This window comes from Balaenoptera physalus, assembly GCF_965194825.1.
Source record: "Balaenoptera physalus genome assembly, chromosome: 6".
Taxonomy (NCBI): domain Eukaryota; kingdom Metazoa; phylum Chordata; class Mammalia; order Artiodactyla; family Balaenopteridae; genus Balaenoptera; species Balaenoptera physalus.
The window spans coordinates 38,185,214-38,210,436 of record NC_138885.1 but is presented as its reverse complement, the minus strand read 5'-3'; the positions used below and the strand labels follow the sequence as shown (position 1 = coordinate 38,210,436).

Here is a 25,223-nt window from a genome sequence, read left to right as displayed (position 1 = left end):
AATATTTCCTTTGAATTAATCTGAAGAAATCAAGTTTTACTCCGCAACTTTGAAGTATAGAGATGTAAATGTTTTCTGCCCTTGATCATTTAAAAATCTTGGGTCATGAAATTAACACTCATGAAATAGAGGATAACATAGCACAACAGTATACAATGGGTCCTAAATTGAATGATACAGGTAGATGTACCAGAGAATTGGTACATTAAATTAGGAAGAAGATCAATAATTGCAGGAAGAGTAGCAGAAGGAAACTGCTTGGGGTGAAACTCAAGTTTGCTACTGACATAGCTAATATTTGAATAGAAACAGGAAACATAGAGGTCATATATCAAAACAAAATATGCATGAAATATCTGTGGCTAAATGAACCTACCGTGGTTGGGCATATATTTTAAGCATTCTACCAGGTAGAATGCAGAAAACATGAACAAGTTATCATCACTATCCTTAACAAGTTTATAATCTGGTGGTGAGAAGAGACATACAAAAGTAAGTATAGAAGGAATAGCTGTGATAAGGGCTTTAAAAAAGACATTCTCTTCAAGTCCTGAGGGACAACAAAGAATATATAAACATCGATCAAGTAAGTTTGAACTGAGAAAACAGAGTGAAGTGATTTGAATGAGCAAGAGCTCAAAAGGCAGAGTTATGGAGAATTGTCCTAGGAGGAGGAGACTGCAGTGAAAGAAGGGAAACAAAAACATGCTGAAAGGATCATGGTAGTGATTAGGACCGGGGAATAGCAGATGAGCATGGCTGGAATTTAAAACTCATAAGAGGGCATATACCCTGAGAAAACCATAATTCAAAAAGAGTCATGTACCAAAATGTTCATTGCAACTCTATTTACAATAGCCAGGACATGGAAGCCACCTAAGTGTCCATCAACAGATGAATGGATAAAGAAGTTGTGACACATATATGCAATGGAATAATACTCAATATAAAAAAGAACCAAAATTGAGTTATTTGTAGTGAGGTGGATGGACCTAGAGTCTGTCATACAGAGTGAAGTAAGTCAGAGAGAAAAACAAATACCATATGCTAACACATATATATGGAATCTAAGGAAAAAAATAAAAAATAAAAAGGTCATGAAGAACCTAGGGGTAAGATGGGAATAAAGACACAGACCTACTAGAGAATGGACTTGAGGATATGGAGAGGGGGAAGGGTAAGCTGGGACGAAGTGAGAGAGTGGCATGGACATATATACACTACCAAATGTAAAATAGATAGCTAGTGGGAAGCAGCCACATAGCACAGGGAGATCAGCTCGGTGGTTTGTGACCACCTAGAGGGGTGGGATAGGGAGGGTGGGAGGGAGGGAGACGCAAGAGGGAAGAGATATGGGAACATATGTATATGTATAACTGATTCACTTTGTTATAAAGCAGAAACTAACACACCATTGTAAAGTAATTATACTCCAATAAAGCTGTTAAAAAAAAAAAAACTCATAAGAGGCTATGGTGGCGGAGAGAAGCCTCGATGAAGTAGAGAAGATGCAGGAAGTTTGTAGACTCCTTAGAAAGCTCATATGACTTGGTGTGAGGTAGGGAGTGGCTGTTAAAATAGATCAGAGGGTAGAACTGCAAGGGCCACAGTAGACGGAACTGGGTGACTTGCTATGGTTGGACAAAGACAGGAGGAGCTGCATTTTATTCTCTAGTTATAAGAGTTGGTTTCGGTCACTTGTGAAGTCATTTTCAAAGGTAAAGAAGTCAATAAAAAACAGATTTAGTGAAAAGATAATATAACTTAATTTTGTTCAGTTGGTAAGTTTGTCATGATCATCAAAAAAGTTGTGTTTCAATAACAACTGTTTTAAAATACAGATCATTTCATTAAAAACTTAAAAAAAAACCTTCATGGCCACTTGGGATCTGACTGAACACAGATTAGTAGAGTGGCAATAGTTAAAAACCAACTAGAAGAGGTTTAGTATTACTTTGCATGTTGCTAAATAGAAATAGTGACTGTAGACTCTAAGTTAGACAAATTTTAGGAGGAATTGGATGAAGGTATGGAAACTGCATACCTGTGGGACAGAAAGAAGAACTAAAAAAAAAAGTAAACTGACAGCAATAGTTCTGGAAGAGTAGGAAATCAAGATTGATTGAACATTGAGGTCCCATTTTTGAGAGCTGATTAATAATGCAGTAAAGATTAAGCAGCTCTGGAAAATGCTCAAGTAGTGGTGTTGAAAATAATATAGTGAACAATTAAGGTGAATTTGTGCAGCATAACACCAAACCAGAGTGAGACAGCACATACATGGTGACCTACGAAGAGCATTTACAGAACACAGAAAAGGTAAAGACATTTGCTTCAAAGTAGAGTCTTGTGTTAAATATAATCTGAATTGTATGTGACTGTATCATTTATTTTCACTTAGAATGTCTCTATATTTTGGGAACCCACTTTTTATTCACGTGTACTCTGTGCTTAGAATAGAAATACATGTCAGGATAAGTGAGTCACCTAAAGCAGTCATAAAATCATGTTGTAGGTAAATATCTTATTCTACATTTTTCATGTGCCATAATGCCTATGGGCTCTAGATGAGCAATTAGGCAGGACTGGGGATTACAAGCAAAAATAATAAAGAAATTCAGGCACAATATATACAAAGATCTCACTTTGTGTTGAATTGGAGCCTGCATTTCCAAAGCAGTGATATTAAAAATTATAAAGCACTAGAAGGGCACAATTAATTTCTTCCACTGATTCATCATGAAAATTGCAAAACGCATTTATCATCAAGAGAAAGACATTTGTGTAAAAAATGGACAAAGGCTTTTTGCCTGGATGTTGTTAGATCATCCACCAAGTCAAAACAGTTGTATGTTTTGTTAATATGTTACTGGAATAAAATAATGCTGCACATTTAGTGCTGGATTATGCAGCCCACTGCTAAAATGTATAGCTCTGATTACAAGGTGCAAGCTTAAGTAGTTCCTCATTGATTTATGTCTGATGCATTATAATTCACTGACTGACAGGATAAGCAACTAAATTTGTTAATTGGACGGTAAGATACATTTTTGTTCTTCTGTTTTAGTACTTTTGAATTTTTAGGCTAAGGTAAAAAAATACATAATACATAAAATTCACTACATTAAAAAATTCATGGAGATATAAAATATTTGATATGGGACCTAGTGTAATTTATTCTTTACTTTTGTTGCCAAACAATCATAATGAAAGGGATGTAAACTCAATTGTGTAAGTTAAGAAGGTTTATAATAAATACCATTTCTATATGTAGCAAGTCAGATCACATTTAAAAATTGACATGTGTACACATCGTCTCTTTTTAGCAAGAGGTGTTATAAATCACCATAAAAACTCAACTGACATTGCATTATTATATGAGGATAAAGTCACTATTTACATTACTTTATGGGGCTTTTCATCTCCTACTGATTGTTTAAATACCCCTTCCCCATGGAAACATGGGAAAATTTGAGTTCTTTTACTATCTTATCTATAATCTTTTAAATTATATACCTCAAAAAATAAATATGGAAATACCTTTTTCTTTATATTTGAATAGGCTAATATGAATGAGGTGAAATTTCACATTACTGTTGATATATTTATTTCAGTATCTCCCTCCATTAATCCCTGTCACTATGACATTAGAAGATATGCCACTTTTAATAAAGCATTTAAGATTTACTGGGTTGACCAATAGTAACTAGCAGCGTGACCTTGGGGGATTTGCTTAACTCTCAGGAAAGAGTTAAACCATGTATTTTTGTGTACAGTAGACTAATCTGAGCACCTGGAATAGAGAGGAAATAGGAAACAGGAAGGGAAGAAGCAAGAGCCTCAAAATAGATAATGAGAAGAAATGAAATCCGTATGGATCAAATGGGGCCAATTTCAGACAGTTTCAAGAGTTAAAAAGGGGTGGGAGCTGGAAATGCGTCAGTCATCTTCCAAGAGCAGGACAAAACCAATGTAGCAGGTAAAGTTGGAACAATCGTCCGTAAGACCTTATGGAGGAAAGTGGAATTGGCCTGCTCTGGGGAAAATGATTTAGCAAGAGTATGGAAGCTAACACCTTCCTGTCCTCTGGCTGAAGTACAAAGTATTTCTCTCTTTGTCTCCTACATACTAGAGACCTAGGGGACATAGAAAGTGAACGTGCCCAAGAGACTTGGGTAGAAATGAATTAGAATGGCTCTTCCGTTGGAAGATCTTTGGGGTGCTGTTGTCTGACAGTGGTACAGAAATATGGAAGGGTCAGAAGAACTCCAAGGCCTTTGTTTACCTGTATAAAAGACTATTTCAGAATCTTACTAGGAGAACAAGGGTACCAGCAGCCTCCTAGGAGAGATTCCTGGGTCATGCAGGGGCAAAATAGCTAGGAAAACTTATAAGTGAGTAGATGTTCCTTGTGGTGACAATCTCATGATATAATGTGTCATCAGTAAAATTAAGTTCTTAGGTTGATTACTTTCTATTTCACTTCTTTGAATTAAAATGAAGTCTGCACCTGATCTACTAGATGCTTTATAGGCTGATCCCTGCCCCTTGCTTGACTTTATTACCTATAATTCCCCTTCTAACTCTCTTCTCCAGTCACTCTAGCCCTTTGTTCCAGGTGTTTGTTCAAATGTCATTTATCAAAGAGGGTGACAACTCTGTCTAAAGTAGAGGGCACCCCCCCTTCTGATTACTCAAGCTGCTTTATTTTTCTTTATGGCATTTAACACTCCTTGGCATATTATACGTTGCTCGGCTTACTCTCTCTTTTCCTCTAGTAGACTGTAAGTTCATGACAGCAAAAAGAATTTTGTCCTGTTTTATTTGCTATGTATGCTATAGATGTTAAAACAATCCATGAATGAAATAATGAAATGATGAATGAAGGACTTATTCCACTTACCTATTTTCCTTCTTTACCTTAATAAAATATATTAGGTATACTAATTTGAAAAATAGTTAAGACTCAGTGAGTAAGAGCTGTGTGTATGTGTTGATTTAAACCCAGCCTTAGGCTAGAAAAAATGCTGCTTGGTGGAATTAGCCAAAGTGATTATGCAATATATTCATTCCTCTCTACTCAACAGTTTTAGCATCTTAATATTCCAACAATTAGCTTAAAACCAAATTTGTCTCAATAATGAGAATAGATCTTCTGCAAGTTGACCAAGGCTTTGCATTTAAAAAAAGTAATAAAATTTTCTTACTTTGACATCTTGTCTTACTCTGGGTAGGTCAAAATGGCACCAACGGAGTATCATTTGATTATTTTCAGGCAATATTAAAACATATGAGTGAAATTACTGTATTTAGGCCCTTCACATCTACAGAGAGAAATAGAAAGAAGAAAATATATTACCTATATCCCTATCATCCATGGTAAAATATAGAGTTCAAATAGAGGAAAAGTATTCTATCCTAAATTATATTCTACATGCCTATTGCTTGGAAAATATTTAACAATTAGTCTTTTGATCAATGTATACATGTTATCCCAGTCCTTAGTTTATATTTTTAGATAGAAAAAATTCCTGTATTATCAAAGGTCACTTTAGCTTAACATAATATCTAATGATTAAGAAACATTTTAGATTGAATAATACATTCATCTTTGTGATTGTTCCACAGTGACTTGTTGGAAAACCACTACTTATAGGATGCTATTCCAATTCCTGAAGGGAATATGGAAAGTGAATACATAACAGTTACAAAAAAACTGTGAAGGAAAACTTAGCATGTTCTCTTCAGCTTTCATTGTACAAGGAAGAGGGAGGGATAGATAGTGGAAATATGTAAGCCTACATCATTAGTATGCCCAAATAGCATATAACGTAATCATCTTGAGCTAATTGTTTTAGCTTATAGTTTAATGTTATATGGTGACAAATTTTTAGATACTTTTATAGCTAATCTTTACTCAGCTTTTTTCAGTGTAGTCAAATCTCTTGAAATACGGTTTTATGGAACACATATATATTCAACTTTTCAATTATAATTTTTCATATTTAATTCTTTCTTTGGTCTCAGATAAAACACAGTATAGGCACCTTCACTGTTAGCAACTTCCTGTGGACTGTCTTTAGATCCTTTGTATAATGTCACCATTGTTGGCTAAAGATGAATATTTGCACAATCTAATCCTAAAACATATTCAGTACAATGTTAATATGTCCATATTGACAACATCAAGTATTTTCTAGCTAATTATAAAACTGTGGTGGGAGAGGGTGAATTAACAAAAATAAATGTATGTTTTTGGACATGTGTTAACATGTTTTACATTCTAAGTGAAAGATACCTGTGTTTAAATGAAACTTTGACTTATTTTCCCCCCACATGTGCTTTCTTGAAAATATTTTGACCCTATGATTATTATGTAATGCTATAATCTGTGCCAAGTATTGTTGAATGGAGAAGAATGTAGATATTCTCGTTATTTCAGAGTGAACTATAAATTGTACTCAACAAATGGGCAGTGCCTTTCTACACAGAAAACTATTCATCTGAGCCATATACAATTGTGATTTTAGTAGGTTAAAAGTTGTTGTGTATCAGCAATTTAATATGCATCAATGAAATTATTTTTTCCTGCTTCTGAGGAATCTAATCATCCTCTACTAAAGATCTTCAAAATACCAAAGGCATGATGAATAATCTCTGTTGAGAAATCTACTTTAAAGCATCTGGAAATATACCACATGTTAAGTAAAATGTTTCCCTTTGTAAACACAATGATAAAGCAGAGTCTAGACATATAAATTTCATCATTTGCTTCACCTCCATCTGACATATGATGACCTTGGCCACACTAATTGACTCTCAAGGGGGCATTGATGTCTTCATCTATTAAATGACAAGGGAGATCTAAATTACTATTTTTTAAAAGACAGATGAAAGAGAGCATCAAATATTGGGTTTTGAGAATAAATATTACAGTTACCTGAAGATATTGGCATTTTTTTATACTTTTGGAAATCACACCATTTCATATCTCATTATTGAAGATGAACTAAGAAGAGCTGGATAATTTCAGGTTTTTCCCATTCTTTTCTTCTCACCATTTTCCACCACTGTCCGCATACAATGAATAGATGATGTCACTCTCAGGTTAATGGAAAACTCAAGAAAAACAGCATAGTGTGCATCTCACTTTCCTTCTGTTACAAAAGGCAATTATGAGTTTTAATTTAAAATGTATTTTGCTGAGCTATTGACCCAGGTGAAGACATCAAAAGCCAGTAAGACATACAAAAGATAAGATTGCTTGAAACAAAACAAAACAAAAGAAAACCACCTTATTAGATATTTTTAAAAGGAAAAACACTATTATGTATATTCAGGTTTTGAACCCATTAGGCAACCTTTTGTCCTGTCCCCTCTCTTGCAAGAGTCAAAATTGAAAAAGAAAAGAAGTTGAAGACTGTGAACTATCTTCTCTACATCAAAAACCATAAAGTCTCAAAGGGCAGGATCCAACACAATGAGCCAAGAGTTTATATTTTCACAGAAATTCTCTGTTTTAATGACTCACTGAAAAAAATGATTACAAGTTTAAAAAATTCATTTAAATTTAATTTGACCACATTACCTCTTGGTTGGCTCATAGTTATCTCCAAATAATTTTATAAATAATTACATCAAATGCTGTATTTTGCTATACATCGTGAAGTAACTAAATTGAGAATTTAAATTATGCTGCTTCAGTATTTATAGTTAATCATATTTTCACTTCATGAACAGTTTTTATTTGGGAATTTGAGCTTAAATTTAATAATAGAAAGCTGAACTGATTCGAGTTATTGTTGAAAGATCTCTTCAATTTAACTATTTAGAGTGTACTTTTTAAAGTGTTCCTTAAATGGTTTTGAGCCTTAATAAGTTTTATTTGATCTATCTATGGTCTTTAGATTATTGTAAAGATTCTTCAGCTTTTTACTTAATGTACAGAAATATAATATTTTAAAGATTTTTTTCCAGATGCACGCGGTACAAATTAAGTGGAGAATTATAATACTATAATAGTGGTATATAATGATAATCTTATAAGTCCACCTAACAGTGTTACAGTTTTACCAAATAAATAGAAAGAGAGATAGGGATTAAACATTTCTGGTGACGTAAAATTTAAGAAGCATTTGGAAGCATTTTCAAAGATGTGAGTGATGGGCAGGTTGGAGAAGGAACCTTTGAAGGAAACCTTTATGCTCAGAAATAATGAGGCACACCAATAACTAAAATCTGCAGACTTTTGATAATATATTATTTTGAGAATAATCTCCTTGAGAGTTAAAATATATTTGAGTTGGGAAATGAAGTCAATAGGAATAGCAAATAGGAAGTACAATGGAATGAGAGTCTGTATCTTGTGGAATCTGATTATCAGTAGGTCTCTAGATTGGTGGCTGGGGCCAGGAAGCTTCAGAAGAACTGGGATAGACTTCGCTACCAGTTAGCTGCAGAACTTTAGAAAAATCAATGAACATCTCTGAATTCCAATGTCTTCATCATTTCCAAATTACATGTTATCTCCTCCATTAACATTCTTTGATTCCCTACAGCTAAAGTTCTTTCTCTCTCTCCTGTGAAATCCTACAACACGTGTTCCTGGAACTCTGATTGCATTTGTCACTTTCAGCTTGTGTTATACTTATTTACGCACGTGTCTGATACATAGGACTGCACTGGTAAATGAACTTCTTGGGAGGAAGACCTATTTCTTTACACTTTTATTCACTTTAAGATACTTAGCACAATTTCCTCAGGTAGCCCTCAATGACTGTATTCTTCACAAGCAACTTGGTTACTTACTTAAAATGCAGATTCCGGAGATCCCCCCTGTAGTTTTGTGCTGTGCCCTGCAGTAGCTGCTAACCATATGTGTCTATGGGACACTTAACATATGCCTATTCCTAACTGAGATAGTCTGTAGTTGTGAAATGCACAGCAGACTTAGTACAAAACTTGTAAAATTTCTCATTAATAATATTTAAATATTGATTGTGTGTTGCAGTGATAATATTTTGAATACACTGGGTTAAATAAAATATTTCTTAAATTAATTTTATCTGTTTCTTTATCCTTTTTTAGTGTGGCTTTCAGGAAATTTTAAATTACCTACATGTTTCACATTGTATTTCTTTTGGGCAGCACTGGTTTAGAGATTTTGATTCAACAGAATTCTGTGCAGTACAGCAATCCGTATTTTTTTAAAAAGTCTGCAGGTGCTTCCAGTGTATACAAAAGTTTTAAAATGACCAGGTTGCCACGTTAAGTACACATAGTAGACACCCAGCAAGTGATGGTAGTCTTGTTGGCATAGCTCATCATCTCATCAATATGGGATAATATTAGTATGCGAGTAAATTCTATCAATGAATGAAAGTCCTGGCACTGGGCAGTCCTGGCTTGACATACTAGTAAGGCAAAAAGAAAAGGTTGCCACCATTCTGAATGGCATACTTAATGAATAACAAACTTATCTGAGGTCATTAGAAACAATTAGCACCTTGTCTGCTATGGTAAACAGGAGCTCTGTTTTCAGTAAATGATGTTTCTCGCCAGCTTCAAATGAGAGGCTGGTATCCTAGGAAAAGACCAAGCAGAGAAAGGTAGGACTATAAAAATTGTGCTTGAGGGCTTGGCTGTTAAAGTTAGGTGGTGAGTCCGCCTGATTAATTTACTTATCGATCGATCCACTGTTGGTGTAAATTGAACAAATTTGAATGGATTGTTGGAGGAGCAGGGAATAAGAATAAAGGAGACAGTAAATTTTTGATTCAAAAAGAATCAAGAATGCAGTTTTTTCCCTGTATGGAGGGAGTAATAAAATAGAATATTTAAAACAAAAATACATTTAGAATTAATTTAATGAAAAGCAGGGTTTTGCACTAGTCTGAATACATAAAGGTACAGCTGCAATTCATTCTGACATCCAGATATAATGGAAAGGACAATGTTATACAGCAGAATGTAGGTAATGATGCTTTCAGGGAAAGAAACACATCTATTTTAATGCTTTTCACTTTATTCTGATTTTACCGTACAGACGAAAAAAACCAAAACTTATGTTCTTGAAAAGCAGCTTGATTAAAAATCACCCACAGACAGTCGTATTCTTCCTGAGATCCTGGCTGACGCACAGTAGATAGATTTTTTAAAACATAAACAACAATATGTATTCATATCAGTTGATTAGTCAAGCCCATCTTTTTCCCTTTAAACAGTCCCTTTAAGAGAAATAAACTACTTTGGCATCTTTGCAAACAAGAGGGGGTGTTGGGACGCAAAGAACCCTTTAGTGTTTTAGATTCTCGACAAGGCTTACTGCAAAAGACTTAATAGCCTTCTGAGAGAACTGAGGTTGCATTTTGTGGCACTGCGAATTTAAATCCAGGTCACAGAGATGTTAAATAGCAAAGGACACATTTGCTGTGCCACCCAGCTGCCTCCTGTAATGCACCAGGACTGCCTTCTGAACAAAGTCAGCGTGCCAGTGTTAGACTTGTGTGCAAATGGTTTTGTCGATCGGGGTAAAGCTAAAAGAAGATATCCTGCCCACAGTTAAAAAGCGACTTAGCTCAGTTGCTAATTCGCCCCTGAAGTGTCAAATAAATGGCTGGCCTGTCTGTAATCTTCACCCTACACCTCATGAGTGAAAAATTTTCAAGCTGTTCAGTGAGTCAGACTTGAGATTGAAATACTCACGGGGAATGTGTCCTATGCTGGATGGCAGAGGTCACAGGCTATCGTCATCAAGCGACTGTCATCAATCTTTTTAAAAGTCATTTTGCTTTAAGAAAAACTTGTTAAAATGAAAGTGACCATCATGGTTATTTTGCGGTTGTGTATGAAGGGTGATCTGCGTTGATGGAATCTTAATAGGATATTACTTTTATCACACCGTACTTTCACAAGTGCTTTCTTCAAAATACTCTCACATGTATATCCCCCTCCTGCAAATCAATACCATATCGTTGATTAATTCCAAAGTAAAAATTGGCAGATAACTTGTAAATGGGGAGAGCTGGAGGCTGTCATCCTTGATGTCCTCAGAGAGCCATAGCATTGGAACCATAGGAAGAGAACATGGGATGTATCTGTCAGGTGGGAGGAAGATGAAGCACTCAGCTAAGGATATTATTTGCCAGGCTAGGGACTGTCTCTCAGCTGTGACTGAGATCTCTCGACTAGGCAAATATTTGAACCCAGTAAAGCTGTTCCTTGGCATGGCAGTATATGAGAATAAGCTGAGGAACTTCACATACACACATGGCAGGGAACCATGCTAACTGTTTGCTGACATCGTGATTTCTGGGTTAGGACCTCATTTATAAAATTCTTTGAATGATTCTGATATTCAGCCAGATTGGGGAAATCCCTGGCCTGTGTCAAGGAACTGTTGTTTAACTACAAAGACGCATGTGCTGTCTCATCGGTAAAGTCAGGCCCAGATTTTCTGACCCTGGAGGACGAAACTTACTTTGCAAGGTAAAGAAACAAACAAACAAACATCTATATCTATAGATATAGATAATATAGATATACATTTATATACAGAACAATCCTCCCTTCAGCTGTACTAAAGATTATTATATATTTTTTATTCTAAATCAAAGAATATCTTCAAAAGTGTCTTCTAGAGTGATCACACTCCTTCCTATCAAAAATAGATAAGAGGGAGAAATATTTTATCGTTTAATATTTCATTCCTCTGATTTCTCATTACCTTCAAGGTATTTCAGGATACTAAAAAACCTTCTGCATTTTTGGAAATCACTCTTTTCTAAATAGAATTCTGGTTTTAATTTCTTATGGAGAACTCGGGGAACGCTGTAGAGGGGTGAACTATTTTCACTCCCTCTTGGACAATATGTATGTGCACTTGTTCCCTTCTATGTACACAGTAGGAAGCCAAGTGCTTTGAGACACACAAAGTTGAACCAGGAAATTGATATATTTATTTTGCCCACACAAAATTTATAATCTTTTAGGAGAGATAAGCCATATACATAAATATCTATACTACAACAAAAGCATAACCATGAGACTGACCGATTTGACTACATAGATATTTTAAAATTCCAGGCATCAAGATGTATCATTTTATTAGAGTTAAAATATAAGTCACAGAATGTGAGAAAATATTTTCAAAGGATATAAATGACATAGGAATAAAATCCAGAATGTGTAAAGACCTGTCAAAAATGAATAAGAAGACCAACTACCCATTAGAAAACTAGGTAAAAATATGATCAGGTAATGAATGGAAATTGAGTTGCTAATAAAATGTGAAAAGTTACTCTAACTCAGTAGTCATCAGGGAAATATAAATTAGAACCATGAGATACAACAATTGTATCAATTTTGCAAAAGTGTTAAGTCTGATAAAACCAGTACTAGAAGGTAAAGCTATGGGAATTCAAACATGCTTCTGGTGGAAATGTAAAATGGTGCAACCTCTGTGGAGAGCAGTTTGGCAAAATCTAGTTAAGTTGAGGGCATGCATACTCTAAAAACAAATTTTATTCCTAGGCTTATGCCTGTATTGGTATTCTAGCCGGAAATAGGTGGCACACTCAAAGATAATTAAAGAGAATGTCATAAAGGAACTATCTACAAAGTTTTGGGCAGGCTTAAGAAAAATCAGCAAAGGATAACAATATCCCAGGACTAACGTCAGCAAGGAGTCACTACCAGCTCTAGGCTGGAAGGTGCAAAGTGGTTACTGGACCATGAGAAAGTGTGGTGGCTGTACGAGAAGTCTACCCAACAAGAGAGGTGGTTCTCAATGAGGGAGAGCAGCCAAGTGAGGTGACACAAGAGGGAAGGCGCCTGAGGCTGAAATTTCCCAGACTCATTCTCTTATTGCCCTCTGATATCCTGTGAGTGCTTTCCATTGGCCTAACCAGCCAGAAGTCAGGCCAAGGGAGCCCCTTGGTGAAGTCCATAAATGTCAGACTGCCAAGCCACAAAGCAGAGTGGAGACTTGGAGGGGGCCAATGGAAGAATTCAGTCTAATCCCTGGATAAATCCTCACTAATGTACACATTTACAGAATGTCCACATTAGGACGGTTGATGATGATGAAAAATAGAAATAACCTAAATATCCATAAACATGCAGTCATCTCACACAATGTTCTGAGAAAAAAGAAAGCAAGATGCAGAAAATACATATAGTATGTTACCCTTTATCATCTAAAACATGTAAAAATCTTATGTGGTAGCAAAGTACACATAGTAAATGTATAAAAAAATTCAGGGAAGTAATGAATGACACATTTATGAGAGAGGTTACCTCTGAGGAAGGGAGAGGAATGCAGTATTTGGTATAGACTTACACTAAAAAATTATGTGTTGTTTATCTGAAATTCAAACTTAACTGGGTGTCCTGTATTTTATATGGCAACCGTAGTCAGGAAGGGGATATATAGCAGCTTCAGATGACTGTATGTGTTGCAGATATCTTCTCCCAGTCTGCAGCTTGGCTTTTCCAGTGTTCTCTGTTGTTATAGAGTGTCTTGATGGACAGAGGTAATATTTCTTTAGTTGGGCAGTGGGAACTCAGGTGTTCATTTTGTTATTCTGTATAGCTTTCTGTATGTCTGAAATATCCCATAAGTAATATTGAAAAAATTTATACAACAAAATAAGAACTGAAACGTGTTATAAGAAACGTCTTCTGGTTAAAGTACTTTAGGATGTTAGGAGAAATAACTCATATCCAACGGAGGGGCTCACTCACAGAGGCTCAAAATTCTGAGCTATGAATAAGACAGAGAAAGGTCAGTATATTCTTGCCAAAGGAACTATATGAAGAAAAGTATGAAGCCATGAATGTACAATGTATATTAAGAGTATAATAAAAACAGTAATTATAATAACAATGATTAAAGTAATAGACAATATACATGTTGTTTTAAATAGCATTTCTTGGGTGCTAGTGTGCCAGACAACATTTTGGGTTTTTTGTATGTTTCACTTAATACTCTCAAAAATCCTTTCATATAAGTACCATAATTTTCCCACTTTAAAAAGGAGCTTCAAAGATACTAGGTAATTTATGCAAGTCCACATACTAGTAAGTGGCAGAGGCAAAGTTTGAGCCCCAGTTGTGTGGGTTCAATACACACTTATAGGCACACATTTACCCATAATAAATACTGTATCTAGCATTAAGATATACAGTGCATCTAGCCATTCTTGTTATGTGCTTTGTGTGTTTCCTTATTTGATTCTTGCAACAATCTTGTGTGTTAGGTACAATCCAAATTTATAAGATAAGCCAAGTAACTTGCTTAAGAACCACTGGCTACAAAATGGCATGACTGGTATTTAAACCAGACCTATAAGACTCCAAAGCCAATGAGCCAAGTAAGTTGTTTATAATCTAGATAATACCAGTGGTAAAGTGAAATAGAATAATAGAAAATATATGCCAGGAAATAGATGCTGGGCATAATATAAAGTGAAAGATAGATTTTCTTCTATCAGTAATTGCTTGTAGCAAGGTTATAGAGGTGACCATTGGAAGTCTTTCAACAGGGGGATGAAATGAGCAGATCTGTGCTTCAGAAGATTAATATTAAAGTAATATGAATTTCAGTTGACAGGTTATTACCATACATTGGGTCAGTGAGGTTTAATTCACTATGCCCTTAATTCATTGTTGTCCTGCCTCAACACGTACCAGAGTGTCTTACATATAACAAGTACTCAGTACTCACATATGACAGGTTATCAACAATTGTATTTTGCATGAATAAGTGAAGGAATGAATGGTATGTGTAATCCAAACTAATGATCAAGCCCACATGTTATTTTGGGATTTAGAAGATGTTATGGTACAAGAACTCTAAGGAAGATTCAGAAGACTTCCCAGCTCTGCCACTTTCTTGCTTTGTTGGCATCCTGTCTGTGATTCTTGGACTAGATGACTCCTGAGGTTCCTTGTGATGTTGTCATTATGAGATGTGAAAAGGAATATGCATCTCTTGAGTGCCCACAGATTAAAACTCCCATCCAGAAGCAAATGATTAAAAGACAGGACTTTGGCCTCTGATAATTATCTATAGCAGTGGTGTTTGTTAACTAGTGTAATTCTCCTGCCATAGAAGGGTAGAGGTGGTCCACTTTTTCCATAGTTTAGTAGCATTGTTTTAGTTGAGTTTTAAATACATTTGGACCTGTGGGCAGTTGGTATTCATTTCAGATCAATGTGTTGAATTTGAATTTATTCAATAAAAAAGTAATTATATGAATAGGGAGGGAAAATGAATTATCATTTGTGGGTCAGTTCTCAGACAGGATTCTGGTGAAGTATATGTTTTGCAATGATTGATGACACATATTTCTTTCTACACTGTTACCAAATCTTACTCTCATTCAAGTGTTTTTCACTTGAATGAGAGTAAGCCTTTCACTCAAAAGGCGTATTCATGAAGAATTATTTAATAATTTGTACACAGACACAAACTCCCAGTCACCTTCAACAGAGTGTAAAACAAAAAATGATACCACCAGAATTTTCCACTGAATTCCCCTAGTCCATTCAAAAATTGAATTTCTTTCCATGAAATTGTCAACCTCTAGAGTTAATGAATTTATATCATTTGAATATGTCCCAGTGAAGAGGCTCATCAGAATACACAGTAAAAAACAAAAAACTTCTTAGACAGCTCAAGTCTCTTGAGGACAGGCTGTTCTTTAAGAGTATTTCTTTACAGAATGAGTACCGCCAGTGAAACTTAAAAACTACCACTCATAAAAAACTTATTTTTTCAATAGTAAGACATATTCACTAAATTGAAAGAAACTTTTTCTTAGCTATAGGTCCATGTATAGATGAGCAAGGTTTAATTGTTTTAATAGTGATACTATTTAAGAGTGCTATTTGTGACTCCCTACTGATCTTAGGAAATGCATTTCAGGATTTCATATCCAGAACTTTCATTCATCATCTGTCACTTCAAAATATTTCTCCTAAAACCCCTTTCTTGAAACTGAGGTCTTCAGCCCCAGATGATTTCCACATCACTGTTTTCAGAAGCAGTTCCTACCTTTAAAATTCCAACTGAGGAAAAAAAAAAGCCATGTTCTATTAGGTACTATAGCAAAACTATAAATTAACTTGTAATTCTATCTCAGGGTATCTCTTTAGGAGCATGTGTCATATTGTTTAAGGAACATGTTTTCTTCTGTAAATACATCAGTTGTTTCTAACGAAAACTCATCTCCTTTCTAGGTAAGTGTCTCTGAACCACTCTCATGGTTCAGAGATACTTAACCTTCTGTCTAATAAAAAATTAACAAAAATCCAATTGTTTATAAATAATGTGAACTGATGCTAATTTAGTCAATGTGTGCTTTGTTTTTAACTTGAGCTGCAATGATAACTATCCAATTTATTTAGCAATTTTTTTCATACTGGGGTTCAAATCTTCATTTTGCTTGATTCTTAAATGCTTTGCTTCACTTACCAAAAAAACCCAGAATCAAATGCATCATTTCAGGTTTTACATTTTTGTTTATAATTGTTATGCTAATAATGTGAAAGGCAAATTAATTTGTTGCTCACATTAGTGATTTAAGTGATATAAAGGAATAATTATGGAAAAAACATTTGAAAAAGATAAGAAAAAATACAAACACACTGTAATTTCTGCAGGGATTATCATTAAGGGACAACAACATGTAAATCAACTATACTCCAATAAAAATTATTTTTAAAATAAATAAATAAATAAATAAGAACAGAATTAAAAAAAAAAAAACACACACAAACTTTTTCCAGAGGTGATGGCATGCTGTCTTAGCCATATTTATATTTTAGACTTTACCATCCAGAAATGAGGTCTTGAATTCACATATTCAGCTTCTTGTACCTCACCTCCCATTTGGCCCTTACTCAATTCATCCTTCAATACTTCAAATAGATAGGTTTTATGGGTGTGGGAAGGGACACCAACTTCTTCCTTTGCTTGTCAAAGAATTAGGCATCCACTACATTTCTATATAAACAAACTCCAAATATTAGTTGACTGCCATTCATTACTTCTTTAAGATTTTAGTTTTCTTCTCTTTAAAATACTGGTTATCTAAAGTTAAATATTTACCATAGTATTTTTAAATTCAAAAAGAGAGGCAAAGAAAATAATTGGCAAGAGAGAATGGAAGAAGATATGGTTGTTCAAAGCTAAGATAGAAGGATGGAATTTCTAAGAAAAAATACATTTGACATTTATCTTCTTATCCAAAATTACACCAAGTGCTATGAATTTTCATCAAAGCAACGTTCTCATTGCTTACTGAGCTTCTCTTAAGTTTTCATTAAAATGCACGGGAGATGCCTTCATTTTCGAAGGCTATAACTCAAATAATTGAATATATGTTTAAATTGTTTCTTTATTTCAAAAGAAATAACCTATGCCTTCCTTAATAAGCATAAAATATTCACTTCATTGAGATTCTGTGGAATATACGGTTACCTGACACCCATTTATTTTTTAAAATTCCAAGTGAATTGTGAGTGAAAACTCTAACATCAATCTCTATCTACAAAAAATGTCAGCTTAAAAATTAGATGAATTTTTTGGAAACACCGTATGGAACAGGAATTACATTTTTAAATATTTTCAGAAGTTTAATTTGAAAATAAGATAAATTGTTTAACATTAAAGCCCACCTAGAAAATACATTGATCCTGGGGAATTATAAGGAAATATTATAAAATGTTTTATTTTATTTTATAAGCATAGGCAAATTAAAAGATTATAATAATACCTAGTCATTGCTCAAACTTACAGCTAAAATTGATGACTAGATTTAAACTTACAGGTATGCATTTTAACCACATAGTTCATTAACAGAGTCTATTAGCGCTTCTTTTAATGATCAATTTATTTAATTTTGCTTACAGATCTGGAATTTGCTGAGTTCCAGTATTAATGTATATAGTGATTAATTCATAGGAAGGATAATTACGTTGTTTCTTTTCGTATGGGGTTTGAAAATAAATCCCTCATTCTCCACTAAAAGGAAGTTAAAAAGCATATCCTTATTATGGGTTCTGAAAGAGAAAACAGAGGAAAGAGGTGTAGAATAGGGAGAGATCCATTCCTCTACTTTTACTCTTCTATCATAAGTCCCGGCAGATTTAGCTTTACAATGGCATGGAATTATAAGATACATCGTGTTTTTAGCAACTTCATTCTAGATATCCTACAAAACGAGGGAACTTTCACTGTCACCATTTTATATAGATGAGAAAACTGAGGCTTAGAGAGCTCAGATGTCTTGACAAGGATTGCATAAATAAATGAATGAATCTCGGGTCTCCCAGTCACCAATGTTTCTACCTTTCCAAACTCCTAGCTCAGTAGATGTCAGTTTCACTGTTTGGGGGCAGGGAACGCTGATGCCACCCTTTTAACGTTCTTTTTCTTTTAACTGACTTTTTTTTTGCCTACCTAGATATTTGTAGTATTTGAAGAGATAATAAATATTTAAAATATTTATAATAAATAAACATTTTGCCAGATGATTTCTACATCTTGCTCTATTTTGATTGAATTTTTGCCTGGAATGGGAAGGGACTGTAATAATTATAGGGGACTATGTGCATTTGTTGGATTCAACAGCATCATAAATACAAACATATGCTGAAGGGAACTCACTTTGTCCCTCCCAAATGGTCTCATGTTTTGGCGCACCAATCTCTCTGTGGCACTAATGTTAATGCCTGCTTTATTATAAACTTGATGATTTTGGCATAGCTCATTCTCCTTTACTTTTTTTTTTTTTTTTTTAAATTGTTCTCCTATGGATTGTCTCATCTGTTTCCCACTAACCCCACTACTTTTATCCAGACTCTCAACTTCCTTTTACCTCGTGTCCCTCACTCCACAATCCTGCTTTACAAATCTGGAGCAAAAAGCCTTAGTTTTAAATTTCAGTTTTACTCTGTTGCTTATCAGCCTAAGAAACAATTTGTGTTCCTGGTTGTTTTTTAGAAATGTTTCTCAATCTTGATAAATGTGCCTCCCACCTTTGTAATTTTTATGATGCCATTGATATGTTTCCTTTAGTTGATTATTTTTTAAACTCTATTTTAGTCTATCTTTAGGTATAATACCTGTGAAATACAAACTAAAATAAATACATGATTATGGGTAAAAGATAATTCTTCATATATTATCTAAATCATAGCTTAATTTTTACTTTGAGAGTTGTGTGTCATAAGCTCCACAATTATTGATTCTTTCATCTACTGCATGGAATCCACATTTTTCTAATTTAGAAGCCCCTTAATCTGATGCACACCTTGTCTATCAAACTTTATGGTTTGTTCTACCTGGCACTCAGTATCCTGGGCACTGGAGATCTCTATTTTTGTTTTCCTTATTATTTTCCACTTCTTTTTTCCTGTTGCTGCTAGTACCTAGAGACTCTTTTTTCTACTTCCTTCCTTCTTTCTTCTTCCATCTACTTTATTCTACCAAATGTCAGTCGTGTTTAAGGCTCCACCCCAAGACCCAGAACCGTTTGGAGTTTCCTCTGATGACTGCAGACCACAGGAGCATTTTTATTTTGTACGTACTATATCTTTTATCACTTAGGGTTTATCTAAATTATTGCATTTATTTTTAAGTGTTTCTTGAGTCTTGAGTAGCAGATGAGAGGGGATTAGATATGCAAAAGAGGTGAGGTGAGGGAAACACCTAAAAGGATAAAGGGAATGGAGCAGGAGAAGACAGGTAGAGCCTTCAGATCACAGAGCACATATAACACCAGTGAAAGTACTGGGTGAGTAGAGGGTGGGTAGTGGGGGCTGAATAGGAGAGGAATCAGACAGCAGTGCAATTCTAAGAAAGTCTCAGCTAGGCCGATGGGCCAGCACAATGTGATCATTTATTGAGTGGAAGCTGCCAGGCAACTGTTTCCTCCACAGCTTGAAGGGTGTGGTAGGTCCTGTGTGCTACACCCGTTGAAAACAGTTATGTGAAAAATCTGCTGGTTTCCCATCACCACATCCTCTGTTAGCAATGATTCAAGTTGACTTGGGATGGAAGAAAACAGACTGAAACAATATTTTGGAATTTATTCACTTCTAAAATATGTTTTATGGCTCAGCTCTAGACCAAGGCCTCTGATCTACTATTAATTAAATTTATGAGACAGATAAAGTTCATTGATTTCTGTACAACTTTGGAACGGATGAGGTAGAGAATGGAGAAAAAAGCCTAATAATTGAGTTTAAGATGATTTTTTTAGTAATGAGTAAAATTGGGCAGCCATTATTATTTCGAATAGTTAAAATTAACTAAAGAGCAACATTTCAAATTGGGTTTTATATGTATTTATTTCAATCAATTTTGATTATTTAGACCAATTATGGATATATAATATTATAAATGGAATTGAAAACTGTGAGAGTTTCAATGAGGTGATAATTCTCTGTAAATAATTGATTTCAAACATGTAGAAATGATACTATATCCTAAGAGAGGTAAAGTTAGAGTGAGGTTGGTAAAGGTCAATGCTAACATTTTACTGGCTAATAAACCGTTCTCTATATATAAGTATATTTGCCGGGGAGCTACCTCTTCTGAGACCTCTGGGATTCTGTGTGACAAACTGCTACTGCAGTGCATTATCCATGAAGACATTAGCATCTTGCTTATTAAAATACAGTAGAAAGCAAGGATGATGGAGAATTATGAAAATAGAGATGTTAGCTTTAAGACATGAAATAAAGCATAAAGACTGTGGTAACCAAGAAAGAATATAATACGCAGCTAAGACAGAGAGAAATAGTTGCCTGCTCAAAAGGAGACTTATGTTTTTATCTAATGACAAAATTTGGAATTAAGGACAACAAAAATATAACTGTTGCATAGAATACATGAAAAGCAAGGGCTGGATATAAGGAATCTGCCTCATAAAATCAAATAGGAATTAATTGCATGCCTTTAAGAAATAACAAAAACACACTTTTCAAGATTTACACTTATTATTTGGCAAGCCACAGAAACCAGTTAAAGCAAATAGGGAACACTTAAATAGACACATGGTATATGCACATGTTCATTGTGTGTGCAAGTGTGCGCGCGCTGCGTGCATGTGTATTAGAGGGAGAAGGAAGGGCGTGGTAATCTCGCTGAATTAAAAAACAATAAGATGCCACTAATCCTCTGCTGTTCGTTTCAACGTCTTTCCAAACACCTACTTTATTATTTTCTCATTTTGCAGTCCAGGTCACTCTGCTTTACCATCTGGTCACATTGTGGGTGGAAGACGGCACCTCCCAAACTCTGAAGTTTGTCGTTTCTCAGATGGGCTGTTTCTCTATAGCAGTTTCAAAGTCTGGGGGGGGAGGACAGTAGTTCCCCCTCTCAGTTACCCGTGGTCAACTGCTGTCGGAAAGTATTAAAATTAAAATTCTGGAAAATTACAGAAATAAACAGTTCATAAATTTTAAATTGCGGGCCGCTCTGTGATGAAATCTCGCGCTGTCCTGTTCCGGGGCGTGAATTCATCCCCGTGCCGGGCGCATGCACCGTGAGTCACTTAGTAGCCCTATTGCTTATCAGGGCGACGGTCATGGTATCTCAGTGCGTGTGTTCAAGCCACCCTTATTTTACTTAATGCTGGCCTCAGAGTGGAAGAGTAGAGCTGCTGGCAATTCAGATATGCCAAAGAGAAGCAGTAAGGTGCTTCCTCTAAGTGAGAAGGTGAAAGTTCTCAGTAAGGAAAGAAAAAGCTCCTATGCGAAGTTGCTCAGATCTAAGGTAAGAATGAATCTTCTATCTGTGAAAGTTTGAAAAACAAAAACAACAAAACAAAAACTCATGCTAGTTTTGCATGTCGCACCTCAAACTGCAAAAGTTATGGCCACAATGCATGATAAGTGTTTAGCTAAGTGGAAAAGGCATTAAATGTGTACAGTAAGATACAGGCATACCTTGTTTTATGGCTCTTGTTCTTACTGCACTTTGCAGATATTGCGTTTTTTACAAATTGAAGGTTTGTGGCAACCCTGCATGGAGCAATTCTATTGGTGCCGTTTGAAGGTATGTACATGGCTCTTTTAGACATAATGTTATTGCACACTTAGTAGACTTACAGTATAGTGTAAACTTAACATTTTTATGCACTGAGAAACCAAAAAATGCATGTGACTCACTTTATTGAGATGCCCGCTTTATTGCAGTGGTCTGGAATCAAACTCTGATATCTCTGAGGTATACTTGTATTTTGAGAGAGAGAGAGAGAGAGAGAGCAAGACAACATTCACATAACTTTTATTATAGTATGTTGTTACAATTGTTCTATTTTATTATTAGTTATTGTTAGTTTCTTATTGTGCTTATTTTATATAATTAAGCTTTATCATAGGTATGTATGTATAGGAAAAAAACATAGTATATATAGGGTTTAGTAGTATCCGCAGTTTCAGGCATCTGCTTGGGAGTCTTGGAATGTATCCCCCATGGATAAGGGGGGACTACTATATCTGGCCAAGTTTAAGTCACATGTAACTTACTGAGGCTGTCCAAATACAGCCAGGGACATAGGAACTCACAGCGTCCTTTAGCCATTGAGGGCTTATTTCTGGAGGAAGACAAAACCTTTCCAGACAAGGCCCACACACTAAATGCAATAGATACCCACTTTTAGTAAGCTACATCTATCTGAAGAGGAGGAAAGATAGTGTATATTGTGATGTCGAGGTGTGGTACTTAGCATTTTAGAGTTTAATAAACCAATATTATCCCTTTTCAGTAGCACGCAAAGGGAGAGCAATTTCTGTAGAATATTAAATTACAATAATAAAACCCAATTAAAATATGCTCTAATTTTTATCATCATCATCTATGAGAAATTCTAAAAGTGCCAGAGATAAAAACTCCTACCTACTGGCGTAAACCTCTCCTAACCTCTAACCTCCTTGGTATGTCATTGTCACTTTTAGTGAAGTTACCTGAAGTGAGACAGAATAACATTATGATGCTGGGGCAGCAAGACAGAGATGATGTCTATTAAAGGTTTTTCTATTCTACTTAGAGAAATCTATTAATACTTCAGTTGTGACAGAACTGTACCTGTGGTTATAGTAAATGAAAAACGGATCAAGAAACTTTATAATAGATGGTTTTTCCCTAGTGATTTTCAATATTATGGCGTTTTAATGAAGGAGTTAATGCAGGTTGAACTAGTGTTCAACAAACTCACAGAGTGTCACCTGGCTACTGGCAAATCATAGTCACTATTTTGTAATTTAAATATAAAACCATTATTACCTATGTAAAGAATAGTACTTCAGAAAGCAAACTCTTGAACAGGTCAGAACCCTAATGCATATCCATTTATTTTACTTAGCCGGAGGTTGAAAGGAGAAATGTAACATTAAAAGCATTCTGAAAGCGAGATGCAAATTGTAACCATTTTATGAAATTGAAGCTCAATACCCATTGTTATAACACTTCAGCCATTATATACAGATTTTGGACACCCAAGTACTTCGAATACACATTAAAAAATATAGGTTAGCTAGAGGTTATGTATCTTAGAAAAAAATGTCTAGTTAAAATGCCTCCAAAACAAGTGAAGGTAATAGATGGAATTCAAACTTAATGTAACATTTAAGCTTCTGAGCTCTCTTAGCTACTTATTTTCATTACAAATCTACAAAACTTTCTACTCTTAAAATCTAATGCTTATGCAAAATTACACTGAATCTAGGTTTATTACATGTCATTAGTTTCTGGATCTAATTCTGAATACCTTCAGGGGAAAAATTAGATTGTTAAATTCAAAGAGAAAATAATGTATTCTTGATTAAGAAAGCAATTTTAAGATATCCTTCAGTAGAACTATACCAAGACCCCCAAATTCCTGAACCTAGTGGTCTGTGTTTGAAAAGCATTCCCATTGTCGTATGCAAGGGCCTTAAACAAGCCGTTGCCCTGTAATAGGAACGTGTCTGTTACTGTGCTTAAAGCTCCTAGTCTCCAGTAAAGCCAGCCTTGTCCACAGCACAACTTTAAATACCGTAAAGAGCTGGTCCTCAGTAAATGCAGTAAGCAGGGGCACTGTGTTAGGAACTGCTGCATAGAATCATTCCGGAAGGTACTGAGAATCTGAAATCTTGTTCAGGAAATTTATTGATAAATTTAACTTTTAAATGAATTGGAATTGATGGAACTATAAAGTTTCAGGTTTCTTTCACAAGGAGGCAGGAAAAAGAAACACATGCACCAGGGAATACTCTTTTTAAAGTTGCTTTCTCTTGTCAGAATTCTGAGTGGTGTGTTTTCAGGGTTACGGAGTCTGTACAAAAATAGTGGAAAGGGAGTAAAATTGTTGGCAACGGGGAACCACCAGTTTTAGAAGGATCTAGTAAATTCATGATTTACCAACAAAAATGGTTGGGTTCAGGCTGCTACTGTCCTTCATATGCATTTCAAAGAATTGCCCAGGTAACTCTTTACTTCATTGAACAGAACATTGCCTGAAGAACCTGTCAATCCTGTTTAAAAAAAAAAAAAAGGTTCATGGGCGAGCAACGCTGCACAGCAAAAACACAGCTGCCTGTGTGTTTTGACTGAAGATTTAAACTCAGATGAACTGGTTGTTTGTCTAATAGTCAATTAGCAACATCCTTAAGAGTGCTTACCAGAACGGGTTACTGTGCTAGGTGCTGGGCCAGGTGATAGGTAAGGATGGGCAAGAAATTAAATTTTGTGCTTCAGTTATTTTTATAATTCTTGTTCAGAAATTAAAATTGTAGAATATTCCAGAAAGATATTAACACGTATTGATTAAGCATTATGTATTATTCTATACCCTGAATCCTACTTGTAGTCACCTTTTTTTTTTTTTTTTTTTTTAAAAGGAAGCAATTAATTCTGCCTGGGGTATGATGATAAGGAACTTTGAAAGTGGTGATATTTTAGCTGGATTTTTTTTTTTAATTTTATTTATTTATTTATTTATTTATGACTGTGTTGGGTCTTCGTTTCTGTGCGAGGGCTTTCTCCAGTTGCGGCAAGCGGGGGCCAGTCTTCATCGCGGTGCGTGGGCCTCTCACTATCGCGGCCTCTCTTGTTGCGGAGCACAGTCTCCAGATGCTCAGGCTCAGTAATTGTGGTTCACGGGCCTAGTTGCTCCGCGGCATGTGGGATCTTCCCAGACCAGGGCTCGAACCCGTGTCGCCTGCATTGG

At 35.2% G+C, this 25,223-nt stretch overlaps 1 protein-coding gene and 2 long non-coding RNA genes across 3 annotated transcripts in view; 2 read left to right on the top strand and 1 right to left on the bottom strand.

Annotated features, from left to right (window-relative positions):
* The window catches only part of LOC309662463, a 46,587-nt gene extending 33,418 nt beyond the window's left edge, over positions 1-13,169 (top strand). The window contains exon 2 of the long non-coding RNA XR_014264707.1: positions 1,183-13,169. This is a non-coding gene — a long non-coding RNA (uncharacterized lncRNA). The remainder of the gene's footprint in view (positions 1-1,182) is intronic.
* Positions 1-25,223, top strand: part of LRP1B (LDL receptor related protein 1B) — a 1,885,740-nt gene that overhangs the window by 192,499 nt on the left and 1,668,018 nt on the right. The gene's annotated exons all lie outside the window — the stretch shown is intronic.
* The window catches only part of LOC309662454, a 35,334-nt gene continuing 26,475 nt past the window's right edge, over positions 16,365-25,223 (bottom strand). Inside the window, exon 2 of the long non-coding RNA XR_014264698.1 lies at positions 16,365-24,867. This is a non-coding gene — a long non-coding RNA (uncharacterized lncRNA). The remainder of the gene's footprint in view (positions 24,868-25,223) is intronic.